Here is a 9,120-nt window from a genome sequence, read left to right on the forward strand (position 1 = left end):
TTATGATACATTATGTTCTATTTGTATCCACTTTGTCAAGAGTTTGTATCATAAATCAGTATTGGATTTTATCAACTGCCTTTTTTTTTTAATTTTTATTTATTTATGATAGTCACAGAGAGACAGAGAGGCAGAGACACAGGCAGAGGGAGAAGCAGGCTCCATGCACCAGGAGCCTGATGTGGGATTCGATCCCGGGTCTCCAGGATCGCGCCCTGGGCCAAAGGCAGGTGCCAAACCGCTGCGCCACCCAGGGATCCCATCAACTGCCTTTTTTACATCTGTTGAAATGATATGATTTTTATCCTTCATTTTGTTAATGTGTTATGTCACACTGATTGATTTGCAAATTTTTTTTTTTGATTTGCAAATGTTGAACCATCTTTCCATCCCTGGAATAAATCCCACTTGATCATAGTGTATGATCTTTTTTTTTAAGATTTTATTTATATATTCATGAGAGACACAGAGAGAGAGGCAGAGACAGGAGGAGGGAGAAACAGGCCTTGTGGGCAGCCCGATGTGGGACTCAATCTCAGGATTCCTGGATCACGCTCTGGGCTCTGAAGGGAGAGGCTCAACCGCTGAGCCACCTAGGCATCCTGTGTATGATCTTTTTAATGTATTATTGAATTCAGTTTGCTAATATTTTGTTGAGGATTTTTGTATCGAGGTTCATCATGAGTATTGGCTTGTAAATTATGTGTGTGTGTGTTTAGATGTCCTTTGGTTTTGTTATCAGGGTAATGCTGGTTTCATAAAATGAATTTAGGAGCATTCCCTTCTCTTCACGTTTTTTTGTTTGTTTGTTTTGTTTTTTTCTTTTTTGGAGAGTTTGAAAAGGGTAAGTATTAAATCTTCTTTGAATGTTTGATAGAATTCACTGGTGAAGATGGCTAGTCCTGGGCTTTTATCCATTGGGAGTTTTTTTTACTACTGGTCTATTCAGATTTTTTATTTCTTCATGATTCCATCTTTGAAGATTGTGTATTTCTAAGAATTTATCCAAGTTTTCGAAGTTGTCCAGTTTGTTGGTATATAATTATTCATAATTGACTCTTACTATCCTTTTATTTCTGTGGCATCAGTAGCAATTTCTCCTTTTTCGTTTCTGAGTTTATTTGAGCTTTCCCGTTGTTTTTTTTTTTTTAAGATTTTATTTCTAAGTAATCTCTGTACTCAACATGGGGCTCAAATTTACAACCCTGAGATCAAGAGTCACATGCTCTATGAACTGACCCAACCAGGTGCCCCAGCCCTCTTATTTCTCAATGAGTTTAGCTAAGGGTTAATCAATTTACCTTTTCAAAGAACCAGCTGTTAGTTTCACTGATCTTTTCTATTGTCTCTCCTACTCTATTTCCTTTATTTTTGCACTGATATATATGATTTCCTTCTACTAACTTTGGGCTTTATTCTTTTTCTAATTCCTTTAGGTATAATGTTAGATATTTTATTTGAGATTGTTCTTGTTTCTGGAGGTAGGTAGACCCGTATGGCTTTAAACTTCCCTTTAGAGCTGCTTTTGCTGCATCCCATAGATTTTAGTATGTTGTATTTCCATTTGTCTCCATGTATTTTTTAATTTCTTCTTGATTTCTTTATTGTCCTATTGGTTGTTAAGTAGCATGTTTAATCTCCATATATTTGCGATTTTTCCAGTTTTCTGCTTATAATCGATTTCTAGATTTAAACCATTATGGTCGGGATCCCTGGGTGGCTCAGCAGTTTGGTGCCTGCTTTCGGCCTAGGGCATGGTCCTGGAGTCCCGGGATAGAGTCCTATGTCGAGTTCCCTGCATGGAGCCTGCTTCTCCCTCTGCCTGTGTCTCTGCCTCTCTCTCTCTCTCTCTCTGTCTCTCATGAATAAATAAATAAACAAACAAACAAACAAACAAACCATTATGGTCAGAAAAGATGCTTGATATGATTTCAGTCTTGTTCATTATTGAGACTTGTTTTGTGGCCTTGCATATCATCTGTCCTGGAGAATGCTCCATGGCATTTGTGAAAATTGTGTATTCAACTGTTTGGCAGCTTCTTTTTTACGTCTATTTTATGGGCCTAGCACAAGAATAATTGACGTGGGGTCTGTACACGAGCCAGCCAGAAGCTATGCTACCCTCCCAAGCCAGTAATATGCTGCTTTTTTTTTTTTTTTACATTTTATTTGTGAGAGAGGGAGAGCATGAACAGGGAAGGGTGGGGGCAGAGGGAGAGGGAAGGAAAGTCTCAAGCAGACCATGTTCAATATGGAGCCCAACGCAGGGCTCGATCTCAGGACCATGAGATCACAACAGAAGCCAAAACTGGATACTTAACCAACTGCACCACCCAGGCACCCACAAGTAATGCACTTTTAAATGTTTAATTAAACGGACTCTTTGGGAAGTAGGATGGGACCTGATTTCTATTATTTGCCTATTTGTGTGGTGTAAATACTGTCAGTATAGTCAATTTCAGATTTCCAGTATGATGACAATGCATCACCTTGTGATGCTCAACTCAGAGAGTTAGGAAAAGATGCTCAATAGCACATCAGTATATAGTATTTCTACCATACACATGTAATAGATGTAAATAATGTAAAGAACACCAAGAAGGATAAAATGTAAAATAATTAGGGAGTGGTGAGTTTTTAACTTCAATATCATTGCTTTTAATATATAATGGTTCGTCATAGTTTATGTAATTTAATCTGTAGTGATGGCTGTGTTTAACAGGTGGCTCACTGTTACTTAACAATTTAACACTTGGCTTGCCTATGCTAGCACATCATTGTTCTTAACTTTAAGAGCTGCTTTTAAGTTTGCTCTTCCCTGATATTAGAGATACTGATAAAGAAGCATAGGAGCATTGGTCTAGCCAAGTTCTAGGAAATCTTTAGTCCCAGATTAGTTTTGTTATTGATGTGAAGAGTGAGTATAACTGGGGTAGAACCAGTCAAATTACTAGTGATCCATGATCTGATTTGATTTGGTGAATAATGTTATGATTGATACTCCCTATAGCTTTCTAGTGAATTGTGAAGTCTAAAAGATATTTGAGAGGTGATACCCATTTTATCAATCTTCTTCACATGTAGTTATTTTTTTAAAATCTCACTATCCGGGATCCCTGGGTGGCGCAGCGGTTTGGCGCCTGCCTTTGGCCCAGGGCGCGATCCTGGAGACCCAGGATCGAATCCCACATCGGGCTCCCGGTGCATGGAGCCTGCTTCTCTCTCTGCCTGTGTCTCTCTGCCTCTCTCTCTCTCTCTCTGTGACTATCATAAATAAATAAATTAAAAAAAATAAATAAAATCTCACTATCCTATTTTTAAAGAATTCTAGGAAATAAATTTTATAGTCTTCTAATAAGTTGCACAATTGTTCAGGGCCAGTTCATATCACTGATGTCCCTTCTGAGGTTGGTCCAGGACCAAAACGATCTGTAAGAATGAATTGGATGCGACTTTTCCTCTAATGTTTGCCACATCATTAGTCTAACAGGATTATAAAGGTCTTGACCTATCTCAGAAATAGATGCTATTATCCAACTTTATTAAACATGCTTCTCTTTAAGGGATTAAAAAAAGGAAATGAGTAGAGCTGCCAGCCAAGAAACAAGAAACCACCCTTTTAATTCTTGAACACAAAAGTCTAAGTTGTAAACCTGATAAAACTGTTTTTGAGAATATGATTGGAATAAAATAGGAAACATTTTTCAGCCAAATGGCATCATTTGTAAGAGCAGTTAAAATGTGACAGATGGTAGGAATGTATCTTAAAATCATGCATAAACTCCTTTTCAGGATATGCTTCCTGAATATTTTCCATATACCAGGAGAAAAATGTACTGCATTATGAAATGTCCCATAGCAGTGAATTTAAATATGCTTATCCCAGCTTATTTTTAAAAATATATATTTGTGAGAGAAGTCAGATAATATGGCTGTCTTTAGAAGTAGTTATTGAATCTCAGAGCTAATAATTTCTGTTAACCAGGATAACTACGATCCCTAGAGCCAGATCCAAGGCCTGGTTTTTATAGCCCCTGAAGCTAAGGATGTCCTTTTACATTTTTTAATGATGTAAAAATGGACAGGAATATGCAACAGACAGTATTTATGGTCTGCAAATCCTAACATTATTTACTATCTGACCCTTTACAGAAAAATTTGATCCAAAAGGTCAAAAACTGTGACAGCCTGTGGGCTAGATATGACCTACAAGGTGTATTTTGCCTAAAATATATTTTATTTTTTAATTTAAATTACTTGCCAACATATTCACATGCAAAATGTCACATGCAAATTGAAACTTTTCAGCTTCTTTTGGAAACTGGATGATTTAGTAATTCTCAATCCTCATTGCACATGACAGCAAATCAGCTAGAGGAAGTAGGACTGGCTCAATGGTAATGAGTTCTTTTCTTGGAAGAATGCCAGCATATAATAGCTTTCTTCTGTATTTTTTTAAAGATGTATTTATTTGTTAGAGTGTGTGCCCACACACTGGAGCAGGGAAGGGGCAGAGGGAGAGATTTTTTTTTTTTAAGAGAGAGAGAATCTTAAGCAGACTCTTTGTTGAGCAAGGAACCCCATGTGGGGCTAGATCCCAGGACTCTGGGATCATGACCTGAGCCGAAATCAAGAGTCAGACACTTAATTGACTAAGTCACCCAGGCACTCCACAGCTTTCTTCTTTAAGTCACAGTTTTATTTCAAGTTGACAAACTGACCTGAGATCACACTTTAGTTTCAACTTTAAAATTGCAGAACAAAAAATCCTGGTACTATTTTAAAAATTTCATTGTATTAAATTTATAAATTAACAGGGATATTTGATATCTTCATGATGATGAAGCATCCTATTCAAGAACCAAGAACAAGTGACATCTTTCCACTTGCTCAAGCATATCTTTGTGTTTTTCCAGTGATTGCATAGTTTTCTTTACATAGATTTTTCACATTTCTTTCTTTTTTTTAATTTTTATTTATTTATGATAGTCACACAGAGAGAGAGAGAGAGGCAGAGACATAGGCAGAGGGAGAAGCAGTCTCCATGCACCGGGAGCCCGACGTGGGACTCGATCCCAGGATTCCGGGATCACGCCCTGGGCTGAAGGCAGACGCTGAACCGCTGAGCCACCCAGGCGTCCCAGGGCTTTTTTTTAATTGGAGTATTGGCATACAATGTTATATTAGTTTCAGGTGTACAACATAGTGATTCAACAATGCTATACATTGGTGCTCACTGTGAGAAACATAGACATCACCTGTCACCATGTAACATTATTATATTAACTGTAAGTTAATGTATGCTGTACATTTACTGTACTATACTGTAAATATACTGTACTTTTCATCTCCATGACTTATTTATTTTATAACTGGAAGTTTGTGCCTCTTAATCCCTTTCACTGACTTTGTCCAAACCCCCCCCCCACACACACACAACTCTGTTACCTCCCCTCTAGTAACTACCAGTTTATTATCTGTATTTAGGAGTCTATTTTTTCATTTGTTCATTTGTTTTGTTTTTTAAATTCCACAAGTGAAATCGCATGGTATTTGCCTTTTTTTGTCTAACTTATTTCGCTTAGAATAATACCCTCTAGGTCTATTCATGTTATTGCAAATGGCAAGATTTCATTCTTTTTTATGGCTGAGTAATAATTCATTGTATACATATACATCTTTAGCCATTCAGCCATCAGTGGACATTTGAGTTGCTTCCATTTTTTGACTATTGTAAATAATGCTTCAATAAACATAAGATTGCATGTAACTTTTCAAATTAGTTTCATTCTTTCTGGGTAAATAGTAATGGAATTCCTAGATGATATATTTCTGGGTTTTTTAGAGTTTTACTTAAATAATCTCTACACCCAGCGTGGGGCTTGAACTCACAACTCTGAGATTAAGAGTTGCATGCTCTTAAAAAAAAAAAAAAATCTCATGCTTTTCTGACTGAGCCAGCCATGTGCCCCTGATATTTCTATTTTTAATTTTTTGAGGAAGCTCCATACTGTTTTCCACATGGCTGCACCAATCTACATTCCCATAAACAGTGTACAAGGGGTCCCTTTTCTCCACATCCTTGCCAACACTTGTTATTTCTTGTCTTTTTGAAACTAGCCATTTTGATTGGTGTGAGGTGATAAATAATTGTGGTTTTTTTTTTTAATTTATTTTTTATTGGTGTTCAATTTACTAACATACAGAATAACACCCAGTGCCCGTCACCCATTCACTCCCACCCCCCGCCCTCCTCCCCTTCTACCACCCCTAGTTCGTTTCCCAGAGTTAGCAGTCTTTACGTTCTGTCTCCCTTTCTGATATTTCCCACACATTTCTTCTCCCTTCCCTTATATTCCCTTTCACTATTATTTATATTCCCCAAATGAATGAGAACATATAATGTTTGTCCTTCTCCGACTGACTTACTTCACTCAGCATAATACCCTCCAGATAATTGTGGTTTTGGTTTGCGTTACTCCTAACGATTAGTGATGTAGAGCACCTTTTCATGTGTCTGCTGGCCATCTGTATATCCTTTTTAGAAAAATGTTCAGGTCCTCTGCCCATTTTTTTAAAAGATTTATTTATTTATTTATTCATGAGAAACACAGAGAGAGAGAGAGAGATAGGCAGAGACACAGGCAGAGGGAGAAGCAGGCTCCATGCAAGGAGCCCGACGTGGATCTCGATCCCAGGTCTCCAGGATCACACCCTGGGCTGAAGGTGGTGCTAAACCACTGAGCCACCCGGGCTGCCCTCTCTGCCCATTTTTTAATTGGAGTGTTTGGTTCTTTTGGTGTTGAGTCATAAATTTTTTACACATTTTGGATATTAATCCTTTATCAGATCTCTCATTTACAAATATCTTCTCCCATTCAGCAGCTTGCTTTTTTGTTTCGTTGATGGTTTCCTTTTCTATGCTAAAGGTTTGTTTTTGGTGTATTCCCAATAGTTTATTTTTGCTTTTATTTCTCTTGCTTGAGAATACATATCTATAACATGATGCTAAGGCTAATGTTAAGAGATTACTGCCTATGGGTTTTTTTTTAAGATTTTATTCATTCATGAGAGACAGAAGGAGGCAGAGACATAGGCAGAGGGAGAAGCAGGCTCTCTGTGGGGAGCACAATGTGGGACTGATCCCAGGACCCCAGGATCATGACCCAAGTCAAAACCAGACACTCAACAACTGAGCCATCCCGGTGCCTGCCTATGTTTTCTTTTAGGAGTTTGATGGTTTCAACTCTCACATTTAGACCTTTAATCCTTTTTGGTTTATTTTTGTGTGTGCTCTTCAGTTTCATTCCTTTGTAGCTGTCTGTTTTTCCCTATACCACTTATTAAGGAGACTGTCTTTTCCCTATTGTACAGTCTTGTCTCCTTTGTCATAGATTAATGGACTATATAAGTGTGGGTTTATTTCTAAGTTCAGTGTCTTGTTCCATTTATCTATGTGTTCATGTTTTGGTGCCAGTACCATACTGTTTTGATTACCATAACTTTGTGGTGTATCTTGAAATCTGAGATTACGAAGATACCTTCTCAAGATTGCTTTGGCTAGTTAAGGTCTCTTGTAGTTTGATACAATGCTGTTGGTATTTTTTTTTCTTTGTTTTGTTTTGTTTTTCCTGTATAAAAAAGATCCCAATATCAAGATAGAAAGGGGAGAACAAGGGACATACCCCTTGGTGTATGAAAATGGGGAGGAGGGGGCAGGAGAAGGATAAGCCTCAAAAGGAGAGGTGGAAAGGGAATGTCATTAAGACAGCCAAATATTCTCTGTAAAAAGTGGGAGTTGTTTCCACAGCCTCAGAGATGAAGGCCAAGACTGCCTTCTTAGTTTGGGGAGCTCTCCACTCAAGTGTTCCAAGGAAGAGAAAAGACAGCTTCTCTCCTCTTGCTACTGTGGCAGCCTTTCCACTGCTCAGTCTGGGTTACCTTCTGCCTTTTGTAGATAAGAGTGCTGCAGGGCTCGGAAGGCAGAGATTCGCTTGTGTGGGTTAAAAGTCAGCATCTCCAGCAGCAGCTGTGCTCCAGACTCCTCCATCTCAGGTACCACTGTGTGTACTGGACGGGGGCCCTCTTGGGGAAAAGGCTCCTCGGGGCAGAGACACATCTCGGGGCCAGTCATCCTCTGGGGGCAGCCCGATCAGGTCCAAGATTTTGCCTAACTGGTCAGCTTCCGAGTTTCCACAGAAGAGAGGCTTGCAACGAAACATCTCTGCGAAGATACAGCCACTCTCCACATGTCCACGGGTGTTGCATAGTGTTGCATACGTAGACTGCAGAAGAACTTCTGGAGCAGGATACCAGAGTGTAACAACCACAGGCGTAAGTGCCATCTGGTAGCTGTAGATTCTGGCCAGGCCAAAGTCAGCCAGCTTGACTGTCCCACCACTGGTCACCAGAATGTTCTCGGGCTTCAGGTCTCGGTGAAGGATGCAGTTGGCATGAAGGAAATCTAGGCCTCTTAGAAACTGGCGCATCAGATCCTTGATGGTCTCCACTGGCAAGCCCGGTGGGGGTGCCTTGTCCAGGTACGTTCTCAGGTCTTGGTCCACGTGCTCAAACACCAGGGTCACTTTGGTCTCCCGGTCGGTTCGGGCAGTGGCACAGACGTCCATCAGCCGGACAACGTTGGGATGCTCAAAAGCCTCCAGCCTCCTCAGCAATGCCACTTCAGGAACTGTGCTGATGGGAAGGCCCCCTCCGGCACCTCCTCCTTTAGGGACTCTAACGCTCTTGAGGGCCACGAAGTGGCCGCTGTGCGGATCACGGGCCTTGTATACCGTTCCATAGGCACCAACCCCAATCTCAGCCACTGGCTCGTACCGAGGAGTAGCCATTCTCGGATCAGAGAAGACCCTCACCCGGCGCCGGGTGCTGCAGGGGCGGCCCGTTACAGGAGCTCTGTCCGGGGCGGCTGGACGCTCCGGCCCGACCATAGACAGTGCTGCTGGTATTTTGATAGGGGTTGCATTGCATCTGCAAACTGCTTTGGGTAGTGTGGACATTTTAACAATACTAGTTCTCCCACTCTGTGAGCCTTGGTGTATCTTTCCATTTGCTTGTTTCGCTTTCAATTTCTTTCATCAGTATTTTTATAGTTTTCAGAAT

The 9,120-nt window shown here is 40.1% G+C and overlaps 1 pseudogene; it reads right to left on the bottom strand.

Annotated features, from left to right (window-relative positions):
• Positions 1-7,617: 7,617 nt before the first annotated feature.
• On the bottom strand, positions 7,618-8,906 carry LOC140602240 (cyclin-dependent kinase 4 pseudogene; annotated as a pseudogene).
• Positions 8,907-9,120: the final 214 nt, after the last annotated feature.

This window comes from Canis lupus, chromosome 13 (assembly GCF_048164855.1).
Source record: "Canis lupus baileyi chromosome 13, mCanLup2.hap1, whole genome shotgun sequence".
Classification (NCBI taxonomy): Eukaryota; Metazoa; Chordata; class Mammalia; order Carnivora; family Canidae; genus Canis; species Canis lupus.